Source organism: Heptranchias perlo, chromosome 23, assembly GCF_035084215.1.
Source record: "Heptranchias perlo isolate sHepPer1 chromosome 23, sHepPer1.hap1, whole genome shotgun sequence".
Taxonomy (NCBI): Eukaryota; Metazoa; Chordata; class Chondrichthyes; order Hexanchiformes; family Hexanchidae; genus Heptranchias; species Heptranchias perlo.
In genome coordinates, this window is record NC_090347.1 from 36,340,132 (window position 1) to 36,356,261 (window position 16,130).

Sequence of the window (16,130 nt, forward strand, 5' to 3'; positions counted from 1 at the left end):
ATACAGACCCAAATGTTAATTTTATAAATTGAAAACACCAGCTGATGATGTGGCAAGTAATGCTGTTACAATTCAAGGCCGTTACCAAATTGTAGGCACTTGGCAGAGTTCACCTGTTTGAATCGTCAGCTCTAGTGGTTTGGACAAGTCTTTTCTCAACTCACTCAGTGTGGATTTAGGAATTGCAAGATAGATTAATCACCCATTCTTTGCCAAAGAGCAGAAAATCTTGCCCTATAAGCACATCTGCAAACCGAACATACTGCAGGAGGGAGAGTCACAAGAGCTTCATTGGCTGGGGAGGCAGGGGCATGGTTTCAGCATGCCAGGACCAAAGTGACGAAAACAACTTACATTTATATAGTGCCTTTAATGCAGTAAAACATCCCAAGGCGCTTCACAGGAATGTTATCAGACAAAATTTGACACCGAACCACATAAGGAGATATTAGGACAGTGACCAAAAGCTTGATCAAAGAAGTAGATTTTAAGCAGCGTTTTAAAGGAGGACAGAGATATAGGGAGGCGGAGAGGTTTAGAGAGGGAATACCAGAGCACAGGACCTAGGAAGCTGAAAGCATTGCTGCCAATGGTGGAGCGATTAAAGTCGGGAATGCGCAAGAGATGAGAATTGGAGGAACGCAGAGATCTCGGAGGGTTGTAAGGCTGGAGGAGGTTTCAGAGAGAGGGAGGGGTGAGGCCAAGGAGGGATTTGAAAACAGAGATGAGAATTTTAAAATTGTGGAGTTGCCGGACCGGGAGCCAATGTAGGTCAGCGAGCACAGGGGTAATGGGTGAACGGGACTTGGTGCGAATTAGGATCTGGCCAGCAGAGCATTGGAATAGTTGAGTTTAGAGGTAACAAATGCATGGATGAGAGTTTCAGCAGCAGACGAGCTGAGAAAGGGGCGGAGATGGTTGATGTTATGGAGGTGGAAGTAGGTGGTTTTGGTGATGGAGAGGATATGGGGTTGGAAGCTCAGCTCAGGGGCAAACAGGATGCCAAAGTTGCGAGTGGTCTGGTTCAGCCTCAGACGGTCACCAGGGAGAGGGATGGTGTCGGTGGCTAGGGAATGGAGTTTGTGGTGGGGCACGAAGACAATGGCTTCGGTCTTCCCAATATTTGGTTGGAGGAAATTGTTGATCATCAAATACATTCTCAGGAAGTAGAGGAAGAAGCCCATTTAACATGACAGTGTTTGCTGACAAAAATCAGTCCTACTCCTGCTAGAACAGATCAGGCCCCTCTCCCATCAACTCTGCTCCTACCACCAATTCCAGCCTCGGTACATTGTAAGTGAAAACTCTCACCCACAGTTTATAGAGACCAGAATCACAGCCATTAGTGGTTTTGAGAAGGGATGGGGCCCAATCCAGTCTATTAGAAACTAGACTGGGGGAGGGCAAGATTGATGACAAGGAAAGGGAGAGGGAAGGGATGCAATGAATGGGAGAGGAAAAAAGGTAATAGATGGCAATGAAGTACAGAGGGAGGGAGCAATAAAGGGTTGAGGGAAGGAGCCAATGGATGACAATGAAGGGGAAAGAGGTGGAGCATATACAGGGAGCAGTGCTGTGGTTAGGAGAGGATGAAGAATACTAACATTAACAAGGAATGTGGAGGGAAAGTGCCAGCGTTAACTGGGATGGGGGTGGGGGGGTGGTGGGGGGGTGGGGGGTGGTTTAAAAGAGTACCAATCTGAACAGAAAGGGGAGGCAGGGGGTAAGAAAGAGTGCCAGTCTGAACTAAGAGGTTTGGAGAAGGAGAGAAAGCCTCTTGTGATAGTATAGGGAGTTAGCTGGGATACAGTGAATCTGTGAAATGGGTCCAGAGGGGGTAAAATGCCTCTGAACTGGGGCATGCAGTTGGGTGTGAGACAGTGTCTGTTTGAGGTGATTTTTAGGGAAGTGTTAGTCTGGTTAGTCTGTTGAAAATCCAAAATTTCACTTTTTTTTGTAAGATTAAAAGTCAATTAATTATGAATTATAAAAGTGCTTAAAATTAACCAGGAAGATTCTGGCTTCTGGACTGAATCTAATTAACCTAAAGCTGTTCCACACAAACAAAATGGATTTTCTACACGGGTAGCTCTTGATCGATAATAGCTGGTGGCTTTTCAATGTGGTGCATCACCACAGTAGCACCAACCCTCTTGTCCTGGACATAGAAAAGATATTTGACTGATGGAGCAGAAATTCCTTCCTGACACTCAACAGGATGGCTTTTGACAGTCCATTCAGGAGACCAAATATCCTTGCTAGCATCAGTGCCAAAAGAGCAATATAACAGCTGCATTGCCTGCAAGAAGTACTTCAGAGATTTCTCTTCGTAGATCTCCTGAATGTACAGTCAAAAGTCATTCTGTCGACTGTCAGGAGAAGGAATTTCTGCTCCATCTGATCTGATCCGCTCTGATTTTGTCATACCATCTTTCAGATTATTTGCAGGATGACACTCCCCATTTTTTTTCCCAGAATTTGCTTGCTTTAGAAACTTATGTTGAATGACCGTTCTCCAAAAGTAAAAGCAAGCAAGCTAGTGAGAGTCAACTGTGCTCATTCCAAAAGAATTTGAGAATGCCACACCCAGAACCATCCACGTGGGAACGGACCCTGGAGTATGGAAAAGTATTTAGCTTCCTAAAGAGACAACCCCGGTTAACAATCATTCATGGGTGACAATGCGCTGTTCATTCCATAGGTAAATGTCAATCAAGAAATCAGTTGTACGGATGGAAAACCCAGGTGAGTTGGTCATTTTGTAAGTGAACCCTTGCCTGGAGACAAAGGATCTTTGGTGAACTACAGTTCCTGGCACTAAAGTGGGACATCACAGAAAAATTTAGGGAACCCTTCACTGCCTCACAGCTCACCACTGACAGTGCTTTTGGTGCCTCCAAAGTTATCAGCCTGTGACCTCTATTAAAATAGGTGGATTCAACCCAAATCTCTATTGGGGCACTATATATTGGACACCATGATCATCGCTGCAGCACAATTGTGATGTGTGATGCCATACCAGTGGGAATACCATTGCTTTCAACCCTGCCAATGGAGGTAAAGAGCCGACAGACTGGATAATGCTATCCAAACATCTATTCAATCAGCTGATAGTGTTGCCTATTCATCAGGTGAGTTAATATAAGAGATGAAGCTGATGGGAGGACCAAACAGATGGTTTGTGGCAGGTTGGGAATAGTAGCAGTTTTACTGCTGACAGGACAACCCATGGTACAGTTTGGCCAAGATCAGTTACAACTGGTAACTTTGGTTACCATTGGCCTGGTTATCACACTAAGGAAGCAAATAGGCAGGAGAGAACAGAAGGACAGAATAATGAACTGTGCCAAATATGTGCCTTGTCTAATCTGCAAAGACTAGGACCAACAATATAGGAATTAATCCCAGAGGTTTCCCTTGCCCTGATTTTCAACTGTAAGGGAATGGTTAGGGGATAAAAGCATGATACTGACTATTTATGTCAACATAGAAATACATTTTAAAAACATTGAAAAGTTAGACATTGAACAATGCTAAGGCTATTTTCTTATTGCCTGGTTAATATTAGTGTTTCTAATTGGACAAATTAGATTGAGATTGGTTAACTTTCAGCATTGATGTTAAATCAACCACCATAACCTTGAAATTTAATATTTCAAGTCAGGACATGTTGATACAGTAATCATACATGGCAGCAGATATGTGTTAAATGTAATTTTTTTAAAAATGCTCTTGCAAACATCCAAAAAATTATTTTACATCCGTGCCACTCCCAAGAGTCAGAAGCACATTAAATGTTTTGATTTGTTGTAAGATTTCAAGTACATAGAGATTTGAGATTCCTCTTGTCCCTTCATCAGACTATGATATTTGAGAGCAAATTCATTGTTTGTAAAGACAGAATGCACTCTCACACCAACCAAAATGTGGTTACGGCTAAATAAAATTTCATTAGTTTAGAACCTAGGTAGAGATCTTAAGGGTTTCTGGTTGCACACACTATTTCAGTGAAATACATTTAACAACATTGTACCTATTAGGCGAGCATTGATTGGCTACTATATGGAGTAGGGCTGCATGTCCAAGTCTATCTTTGTAACTGCACTTCCTCTGCTCCAGCATTAAGAGGTCCAGAGCCTATTGAATATATAGGTAATAGACTCTATCTAAAATGCAGTGCAACACTGTACAAAAAGCTGTCCTTAAATAGTTGCTTATGTGCTAAATAAGTTAGTGCTTTCTGTTAAAATAGCCATTGCTCCTTTAGTGACAAGCGGCTGTATGAGACTGTGTTTATATACTCTTGAACTATTCAATAGGGACACAATGGATATTCTTGCAACTCTCTTTAATCGATTAGGAATAAAAAAGTGGATTTTTGTGACCATTAGGCAAAGGATGTTCGCACAAAGTCTTTAGGCAACTGATCACTGCCAAGTCTAACCAGTTGCAGTATAAAGCACCTTCAACAATATGGGTTAGTTCAACTTTAAAAGAGCATCTCTACAGTTCCTTCCTGCTTGATGTTCCTGGCACTAAATTGGGACATCACAGAAAAATTTCAGGAACACCTCTACTGCCTCACTGTGACATTTCTATTTCCCAACCAGCTACCTGAATGGCCAATGGAAATTGAGATTGTCAATTTAGTGTTGTGTTGGGTTAAATTGCTCAAACTTATATAGGACCCCTTAAAGCAGCGGAGACACTAACGGTTTTCATCCCATCAGTCTAACTTGCATTCAAACCCAGGTCCTAGAGATGGAAGTGTGCTAACCTATTATTCCAACCAGTCTCCAAACAGTCTTTTAAAGTGGTGCTACAAACCAGTATTAGGTTTCCTTAAACTGGCTGACAAATGGGAATGTTTAGCCCAGCTTCCAATCAGCACGGATTAGACCTGCTGGTGAATGTGTTAAACAAACACGGTTTGCTGTACATGATTAGGTTCATGTTATGTTACCAGTATGGTCAAACTACCTTATGGGAATAGCTCTTAATTTGACCAGAAGCTGAGCCTGGGGCAACTTCATTGGTAGATCAAGCCTTTCAGGTCACCTGGGGAGTGGAAATACCAATAATTTTATTAGGATAAACTAGCCTGAACAGCTCAACCAATTCCCTCATCTCTGGGTTGCATCCAAAAATGTGAGTTTTACTCTGCATGCTGGTTCTTTGTACAGTGAGCAGCAATGCTGAATGGGTTTTTCACATTACTAGGATCATATGCAAACCCTACAGATTTTGAGTATTCTGGGTGGATGACTTTACACATCCATTGAGGAAGATTTTAGTTCAGTATTGCTCAATGTGACGGTGAGGCACAGCTCTGAGCACATGTAAATGTATCGTGAGATACAGCAACTTCAAACATCCAATCAGGAAATACCCCCCAAGCTCAACGTTAGGCTAATGGTGATGTTATGATATATCATAAAAACATAGTTACAGGAGTAGGTCATTCAGCCCCTAGAGCCTTTTCCACCATTCAATTAGATCATGGCTTTGTCCAACAGGTACGAGGTACTTCCTACCTTTATGAATGAGGACACGGGCTGCAGGGAGGATGGGCAAACTGACCATGGCACCTTGGTAGAGGGGGCTATTCAAGTGGGGGGAGTAAAAAGGAATGTGGTAGTGGTAGGGGATAGTGTAGTTGGGGGGATAGACACCATTTTCTGCAGCCACGACCGAGAGTCCTGAAGGCTGTCTTGCCTGCCCGGTGCCAGGGTTAAGGATATCTCGTCGCGGATGGAAAAGAACTTGGAGCATGAGGGAGAAGATCCAGTTGTCATGGTCCACGCAGGAACCAACAAAGTAGGTAGAACTAAGAATGAGGTTCTGCTGAGTCAGTTTGAGGAGCTAGGGAATAAATTAATAAGCAGAACCTCAAAAGGTAAAAATCTCTAGATTACTTCCTGAGTCACATGCAAATTGGCACAGGGACAAACAGATCAGGGAGTTAAATATGTGCCTCAAAGAATGGTGTGGGAGACAGGGATTTTGATTCATGGGGCACTGGCACCAGGACTGGGGAAAGAGGGAGCTGTTCCATTGGGACGGGCTCCACTTACACCAGGCTGGGACCAGTGTCCTGGTGAATCGAATAACTAGGGCTGTAGATAGGGTTTTAAACTAAAAAGGGGGGGTGGGGAAGGGGTCAGGTGAGGGGAAATTTAGAAATCTAAAGAGAAAAGTCAAAGCAACAGAGCAGTTTAGTGATTTGGGTAAAGATAAGCAGACTGGCAGGAAGGGACAGAAAGTTTCACGATCATAGTGCATCAGCGAATAATGTCAAAGCAGGGAAAAATGGTAATAAGTTAAAATTAAAGGCTCTTTATCTGAATGCCCAAAGAATTTGTAACAAGATAGATGTATTAGTGGCACATATAGGTTTGATCTAATAGCCATTACAGAGTCATGGTTGCAAGGTAACCAAGGTTGGGAACTAAATATTCCAGGGTACTTGACGTTTTGAAAAGACAGGCAGAATAGAAAAGGAGGAGGGGGTGTAGCCCTAATAAAAAGGATGACATAGGACAGTAGTGAGAAAGGATCTTGGCTCGAAGGATAAGGAAGTAGAATCAGTATGGGTGGAGATAAGAAATAACAAGGGGCAGAAAACACTGGTGGGAGTAGTTTATAGGTCTCCTAACAGTAGTTATTCCATTGGACAGAATATTTATCAAGAAATAAGAGGAGCTTGTAACAAAGGTAATGCAATAATCATGGGGGACTTTAATCTTGATATAGACTGGACAAATTAAATTGGCAAAGGCAGTCAGGAAAATGAGTTCATGGAATGCGTTCGAGATAGTTTCCTCAAACAATACTCATGGAACCAACAAGGAACAGGCTATTTTAGATATTGTATTGTGTAATGAGACAGGGTTAATTAATAATCTCACAGTAAAGGATCCTCTGGGGAAGAGTGATCATAATATGATAGAATTTCACGTTGAGTTTGAGAGTGATGTACTTAAGCCTGAAACTAGAATCTTAAACTTAAACAAAGCCAATTACATAGGTATGAGGGGTGAGTTGGCTAAGGTAGATTGGGAAATTAGATTAAAAAGGTATGATGGTAGATAAGCAATGGCCAACATTTAAAGAAACATTTCAATATTCTCAAAGAATTTACATTCCATTGAGAAATAAAAACTCAACAGTGATTCATCCATGGCTGACTAAAGAAGTTAAGGATAGCATTAGTTTAAAAGAGGAGGCCTATAATATTGCGAAGAAGACTAGTGATCCTGAGGATTGGGAGAGTTTTAGAATCTAGTAAAGGATGACCAAAAAATTGTTAAAAAGGGGAGAAAATAGAATATGAAAGTAAACTAGCAAGAAATATAAAAACGGATTGCAAGAGCAAGTATGTAAAAAGGTAGAGAGTAGCAAAAGTAAACGTTGGTTCCTTAGAGGCTGAAACAGGAGAAATTATAATAGGAAATAAGGAAATGGCAGATACGTCAAACAAATACTTTGTATCTGTCTTTACAGCAGAAGACACGAAAAACAGACCGGAAATAATGGGGAACCAAGGGCCTAATGAGAGGGAGGAATTTAAAGTAATTAATATCAGTAGAGAAAAAGTACTAGAGAAACTAATGGGACTAAAAGCCAACAAATCCCGTGGACCTGATGGACTACATCCTAGGGTTCTAAAAGAGGAGGCTGCAGAGATAGTGGATGCATTAGTTATGATCTTCCAAAATTCCCTAGATTCTAGGACGGTCCCAGCGGATTGGAAAGTAGCAAATATAACCCCGCTATTCGAAAAAGGAGGGAGGGAGAAAACAGGGAACTACAGGTCAGTTAGCCTGACATCAGTAGTCAGGAAAATGCTGGAATCTATTATTAAGGAAGCAGTAACAAGGCACTTGGAAAATTCTAAGATGATTAGGCAGAGCCAACATGAATTTATGAAAGGGAAATCATGTTTGACACATTTATTAGAGTTCTTTGAGAATGTAACTAGCAGGGTAGATAAAGGGGAACCAGTGGATGTAGTATATGTGGATTTTCAAAAGGCATTCAATAAGGTGCCACATAAAAGGTTGTTATGCAAGGTAAGGGTTCATGGGGTTGGGGGTAATATGTTATCATCGATAAAGGATCGGTTAACGGACAGAAGTGAGAGTAAGAATAAATGGGTCATTTTCAGGTTGGCAGACTGTAACTAGTGGAGTGCTGCAAGGATCAGAGCTTGGGTCTCAGCGATTTACAATCTATATTAATGACTTAGATGAGGGGACTGAGTGCAATGTATCCAAGTTTGCTGATGATACAAAGCTAGGTGGGAAAGTAAGCTGTGAGGAGGACACAAAGAGTCTGCAAAGGGATATAGACAGGTTAAGTGAATGGGGAAGAAGGTAGCAGATGGAGTATAATGTGAGGAAATTTGAGGTTATTCACCTTGGTAGGAAGAATTGAAAAGAAGAATATTTCTTAAATGGTGAGAAACTATTAAATGTTGGTGTTCAGAGGGATTTGGGTGTCCGCGTACAAAGATCACAAAAAGTTAATGTGTAGATGCAGCCAGCCATTGAAAAGTTACAGCAAGGAAGAAGGCCATTCGGCCCATCAAGTCCGCGCCGGCTCTATGCAAGAGCAATGAGCTAGTCCCGCTCCCCAGCCTATCCCCGTAGCCCTGCAATTTTTTTCTTTCAAGTACTTAACCAGTTCGCTTTTGAAGGCCATGATTGAATCTGCCTCTACCACCCCCTCGGGCAGTGTATTCCAGATCCTAACCACTCGCTGTATAAAAAAGTTTTTCCTCATGTCACCTTTGGTTCTTTTGTCAATCACCTTAAATCTATGTCCTCTGGTTCTTGACCCTTCTGCCAATGGGAACAGTTTCTCTCTATCTACTCTGTCTAGACCCTTCATGATTTTGAGTACCTCTATCAAATCTCCTCTCAACCGACTCTGTTCCAAGGAGAACAACCCCAGCTTCTCCAGTCTATCCACGTAACTAAAGTCCCTCATCCCTGGAAACATTCTAGTAAATCTCTTCTGCACCCTCTCTAAGGCCTTCACATCTTTTCTAAAGTGCGGTGCCCAGAACTGGACACAATACTCCAGTTTTGGCCGAACCAGTGTTTTATAAAGGTTCATCATGACTTCCATACTTTTGTACTTTATGCCTCTATTTATAAAGCCCAGGATCCCGTATGCTTTTTAAACGACTTTCTCAACCTGCCGTGCCACCTTCAATGATTTGTGCACATATACCCCTAGATCTCTCTGTTCCTGTACCCCTTTTAGAGTTGTGCCCTCTAGTTTATATTGCCTCTCCTCGTTCTTTCTACTAAAATGTATCACTTCGCATTTTTCAGCGTTAAATTTCATCTGCCACATGTCTGCCCATGCCACCAGCCTGTCTATACCCTCTTGAAGTCTATCATTATCCTCCTCACTGTTTACTATCCTTCCAAGTTTTGTGTCATCTGCAAATTTTGAAATTGTGCCCTGTATACCCAAGTCCAAGTCATTAATTTATATCAAGAAAAGCAGTGGTCCCAGCACCAACCCCTGGGGAACACTGTACACCTCCCTCCAGTCCGAAAAACAAGTGTTCACCACTACTCTGTTTCCTGTCACTTAACCAATTCTGTATCCATGTTGCTACTGCCCCCTTTATTCCATGGGCTGCAATTTTGATGATAAGCCGGCCATGTGGCACTTTATCAAATGCCTTTTGAAAGTCCATATACACCGCATCAACTGCATTGCCCTCATCTACCCTCTCTCTTACCTCATCTAAACACTTTATCAGGTTAGTTAAACACGATTTGCCTTGTACAAATCCGTGCTGGCTTTCTCAAATCAATCCACACTCGTCCAAGTGACTGTTAATTCTGTCCCAGATTATCGTTTCTAAAAGTTTCCCTACCACTGAGGTTAAATTGACTGGCCTATAATTACTGGATTTATCCTTACACTCTTCATTGAACAAGGGTGTAACATTTACAATTCTCCAGTCCTCTGGCACCACTCCCGTATCTACGGATGTTTGGAAGATTATGGCTAGTATCTCCGCAATTTCTACCCTTACTTCCCTCGGCAACCTAGGATGCATCCCATTCGGACCGGGTGACTTATTTACTTTAATTACAGCCAACCTTTCTAGTACCCCTTCTTTATCAATTTTTAGCCCATCCAGTAGCTCAACTATATCTTCCTTTAGTGAGACTCTGGCAGCATCTTCTTCCTTGGTAAAGCTGGATGCAAAGTTTTCATTTAGTACCTCGACCATCCCCTCTGCCTCCATGAGTATATCTCCTTTATGGTCCCTAATCGGTCCCACCCCACCTCTTACTACCCGTTTACTGTTTACATGCCTGTAGAAGACTTTTGGATTCCCTTTTATGTTGGCCGCCAGTCTATTCTCATAATCTCTCTTTGCCCCTCTTATTTCCATTTTCACTTCCCCTCTGAACTTTCTATATTTTGCCTGGTTCTCACTTGTGTTATCAACCTGACATGTGTCATACGCCCTTTTTTCCGTTTCATCTTACTCACTATCTCTTTTGTCATTCAGGGAGCTCTGGCTTTAGTTGCCTTACCTTTCTGTCTCTTGGGAATGTGCCTAGACTGTACCTGAACCATCTCCTCTTTAAAGGCCGCCCACTGTTCAATTACAGTTACAGTTCAATTAGGAAAGCAAATGGCATATTGGCCTTTATTGCAAGGGGGTCAGAGTACAAGAGTAAGGAAGTCTTACTACAATTGTACAGGGCTTTGGTGAAACCTCACCTCGAGTACTGTGTACAGTTTTGGTCTCCTCACCTAAGGAAGGGTATACTTGCCTTAGAGGCGGTGCAACAAAGGTTTATTACATTGATTCCTGGGATGAGAGGATTATCCTATGAGGAGAGATTGTGTAGAATGAGCCCATACTCTCTGGAGTTTAGAAGAATGAGAGGTGATCTCATTGAAACATATAAGATTCTGAGGGTGTTTGACAGAGTAGATGCTGAGAGGTTGTTTCCCCTGGCTGGAGAGTGTATAACTAGGGGGCATAGTCTCAGGATAAGGGCTCGGCCATTTAAGGCTGAGATGAGGAGACATTTCTTCACTCAGAGGGTTGTGAATCTTTGGAATTCTCTACCCCAGAGGGCTGTGGATACTGAGTCGTTGAATGTGGTCAAGGCTGAGATGGATAGATTTTTGGACTTGAGGAATCAATGTATATGGGGATCGGGTGGGAAAGTGGAGTGGAGGTGGAAGATCAGCCATGATCTTATTGAATGGCGAAGCATTCTTGAAGGGCTCCTATTTCTTATGTTCTTATCTTATGGCTGATCTATGTCTTAACTCCATTTACTTGCCTTGGATCTGTAACCCTTAACTAACAAAAAATCTATCAATCTCAGTTTTGAAATTTTCAATTGACCCCCAGCCTCAACAGCTTTTTGGGGCAGAGTGTTCCAGATTTCCACTATCCTTTGTGTGAAGAATTGCTTCCTGACATCACCCTTGAACGGCCGAGCTCTAATTTTAAGGTTATGCTCCCTTGTTCTGGATTCCTCCAAATCCTGTATAAATTCCTATTTTGATTCAGTATGAAAACACCATGGGAGTTACACCCACTTCATCCTTAAACTTTGTGGGAAGGGTATCAAAAACCCCGGTTACGGAAAAGCAGGAATTCTGCCGTGTGGGAGCAGCTCAGAGGAAATTCCCATCATATGGCACTTCATGTATTCTTACTGACATAAAATTCTGAGCATTAGGGACAGATTGCATTGTCATTAATCCTCATAGTTACTTCATTTTTTGCACATATCTATTCTAAGCAGATTGTGATTCAAGAGCTGTTAAGACTGATGAGCAATCACACTTTAAACGGTCAGCCAATGATTCACCTGTGTTTTACAGTTTTAAGTTACCCCGATTATTGTTAGGTTCTTACCTATTTGAAACCTTTACCCATTCCAGAAATGTTGCATGTTTGAATATCTCAAATACAGTCCCCACCGTTTATAGCGGACGTGCTGGTGTTAACGCAATTTTCCCACTGTAGCGGTGGACGGTAAAACAGAGAAGTGCAGAATAAAGACCGTGTCAGTCGCACTGTACTCCAAAATTGCATCTTGTTCACGTAGGAGTCCTAAAGAGCAGAGTCAGGACAATAAAACTTGAGCCCCTACACGCACAAATGCATGTACTGTAATCCCATTACTCAGCCACTAGTTCACCATGGTCCCGATACAAACAGTGGGAATGTCTGATGCACTCAGCTTCTACATTACAGGTGAATTGTTAGCAGTGCAAGCTGAAAGACATTTAATAAACACTTAAATTTGCCTGAATCAGCGAAGCTTTTAAATCAGTATGTAGAAAGGATTAATTGATTAAAGTAAAGGTATTATAACGAGGTGCAAAAAAAGCTGATTGAATTGGCTGAAATAGCCGGCATACTTAATATGTTGTAAGCAGGACCTTTATAATTGATTCCTATGGTGATGGGACATGGTAATGGGAAATTACCATGTCCCATATAGACAGTTGCCCACCATAAGCACAGGAGGTGTAAGTGGTGTATTTCAAATTGACAAGGTGCAAAACAATTCATTTAACATAGGAAAACATCCAAATGTGCTTCACAAGGAGGACTAGAAACTGAGCAGAAGTTGGGAGAAGAGTTAGCAGAGATGACCACAGATGTGGTTAAAAAGGACGATTTTGAGAAGGCTTTTGAAGATGGGGGTGGGGTGGGAGATGTATCTCAGGGTCGAAGGGTAGAGGAAGAGATCTCCGGAGTATAATGGCTGAAGGCTCTGCCACTTATGGAGTGCAATGGAAACACACGATAGACCAGAATCAAAGGAACAGAGGATGTGAGCGGAGAGGTCGGGTTGGAGGAGGTTGCAGAGCGAGGGATGGAGTGAGACGATGGAAAAGAGATGAGGATTTTGAAGTCAATGTGAAGTCAAGGTAAAGAAATAATATAACTCAAGCTGGTGGATTCATCATTTACTACCTGTTTTCAATAAATAAGCAGAGATCAAAGGGGCCGATTTTCGGGTGACGTGCAGGGGCTTTGGGGGCGGGGGGGCTTTGAAAATCACTGAACTGCCGAGCGGATTCGGAGCCCAGCTCCAAGCCGCTGATTCCCGGGTTCCCTAGTGATGTGTCCGAGTGCACGTACCTCCCAAATGCAGGAGTCCCACCGGCAATTAAAGCCGGCGGGATGATAATTTGTCTGATAGTTGAGGTACTGGATTGACTCGACATTTTGGCAGGGGTGCGATTTTGAAGGATCCTCAGCGTGTTTTCTGTGCTGTGGGAAACGCTCCCTGTTGCAACAGACATGTTTCAGCCAGCAGTCAGTGGGAGCTGCAAATGCTTATTTGACAGGTGGGGAGAAAACGTTATTTATTGCAGCAGGGCACTCTGTCACTTCAGACCAAGTTTTGCCTGCAAGACCTTTGTGTTTTCACTCAAAGTTCTTACTTTCCACCCAAAACTCTGCTGAGCAAACATATTTAACTACTTTGCGGACCCCCTCAACCTGACACCATCAGGATGGAGGGGGGGGGGCGCCATGGCTGCTTTCACCATACATCCAAGGACGAGCAACATCACCAGCCTCTCCAGGCACGGCGTCCACAACACAGTGATGTGCAGGTGCCTGTGGCGCAACAGCACGGAGGGCAGCAACAGAGAGAGCGACGTTGCAGGAGGCACTACCCTCGCCACAAGGTCTACAGACCGAGGCTCAGCTTCCTGGACCTCTCTGAGGAGCAGTGCATGTGGAGGCTCAGAGTCAGTCGCTAGGTAGTTGCAGACATCTGCCGCCTCCTTCATGCCGAGCTCCCAGTTGGGCCGAGTGGCATCTCATTACCCATCGCTGTCAAAGTCACCACTGCCCTCAACTTCTTCACCTCCGGATCATTCCAGGGTGCCACCGGGAACATCGCTGAGGTCTCTCAGTCATCTGCACACAAGTGCATAAGGCAGGTCACCGACAGCTTGTTTCGCAGGGCCTCGCACGACGTCAACTTCCCCATGGACGACCTCAGCCAGACGGAGAGGGCAGTGGGATTCCACACTGTGGCTGGCTTCCCACGGGTGCAGGGTGTAATCGATTGCACCCATATAGCAATTCGAGCACCTCCGCACGAGTCTGGACTGTTCATCAACAGAAAGGCCTATCACTCCATCAACACTCAGCTCGTTTGTGACCACTGCAAGAGATTCCTTCACGTGTGCGCCAGATACCCTGGCAGCTGCCATGATTCCTTCATTCTCCAGGAGTCCAACATCCCACCCCTCTTCCACACACCGAACACCCCCAAGGACTGGCTCCTCGGAGATAAGGAATACCCCCTGCACACGTGGCTCATGTCAACTCTAAAGAACCCCATCACCGAGCAACAGCGTCGATGTAACGACAGCCACATCGCTACCAGGTCTACAATTGAGCAGGCTATAGGGCTGCTCAAGATGTGCTTCAGGTGCCTTGATCATTCTGGGGGAGCGCTTCAATACGCACCAGACAGAGTGGGACGCATTATAGTCGTCTGTTGTGCCCTTCACAACATGGCACAACAGAGAGGGGTGCCTCTTGAGGAGGCCCCATCCACATCTGCCACCCATATTGAGGAGGAGGAGGAGGAGCAGAACCGTTCACATATCAGTGACTCCCTGGCTGCTTGTGAGACCAGGGAGTCACTGATATGTGAACGGTTCTCCTAACATCAGACAGTGTGAAGAGTCCAGTCCTCACATCACCTGGATAGATCAGCGCCGACGCCAGCACCTCCCCCCTCCCACCACCCCCCTGCCCAAAACAGTCCTTCAACTACACATACACCCACTGTAGAATGACCCAATGGGTGGCATCAAGTGTGGGCGTTCATGGTGAACCTCATGAAAGGGCCTTATTATCGAAGCCAGTCAAGAATGGCCAAGACGTGGCAGTAGTGGTAACAATAATAATATTTAATGTGAGTTTAACAAAAAGCAAATATAAATAAAAAACTTGACCAACCGTCGAACACCCTTGTGCATCCCCTTCGTGCTTACAAAACCTTCGCCTTTTGCTTCCGACTGCTTCTACCTGGTGCTTCCCCTATGGCTGCAGCAGAGGTAGTGGCAGGTTGCTCTTGTTCATGCCCTGACTTATTAGATGATGTGGAGATGCCGGTGATGGACTGGGGTTGACAATTGTAAACAATTTTACAACACCAAGTTATAGTCCAGCAATTTTATTTTAAATTCACAAGCTTTCGGAGGCTACCTCCTTCCTCAGGTGAACGATGTGGAAATGAAATCCTCGAAATGAAGTCGCATTTATAATTCACAGAACAATGCTTGGTGATTACAGACAGTTTTTTCAACTGCCCGTTGCCAAGGCAATCAGTGTGCAGACAGACAGGTGTTACCTGCCAGGTCTCAGAATATACAAATCACCAAAAAAAAAAACAACAAACACAAAAAAAAACCCTTCGGGTAAGCATACTCCAAGGCGGCCTTCAAGACACACGACAACGCAAAATCGTCGAGCAGAAATTGATTGCCAAGTTCCGCACCCATGAGGACGGCCTCAACCGGGATCTTGGGTTCATGTCACGCTACACGTAACCCCACCAGCGAACAAATGTTATCTGTTTTTAATATAACGGGTCAGTTGCTGTCTTTTCTATGTTTCTACCTCTCTATCTCTGTTTTTTTTTTGTGTTTGTTGTTTTTTTTTGGTGATTTGTATATTCTGAGACCTGGCAGGTAACACCTGTCTGTCTGCACACTGATTGCCTTGGCAACGGGCAGTTGAAAAAACTGTCTGTACTCACCAAGCATTGTTCTGTGAATTATAAATGCGACTTCATTTCGAGGATTTCATTTCCACATCGTTCACCTGAGGAAGGAGGTAGCCTCCGAAAGCTTGTGAATTTAAAATAAAATTGCTGGACTATAACTTGGTGTTGTAAAATTGTTTACAATTGACTTATTAGATGCTTTGGGCCTACGCCCTCTGGGTTTCTGTGCCCGTGAGGGCCCCTCCAAAGACTTCTGCACCTGCACCTGTGCAGGGGCAGCCTTGACCACCTGGAGAAGAGGCAGCATTGTGGGTACTGGTTGAGAGGGGCGCAACGGGTGAGATATGGGAGCGCGTT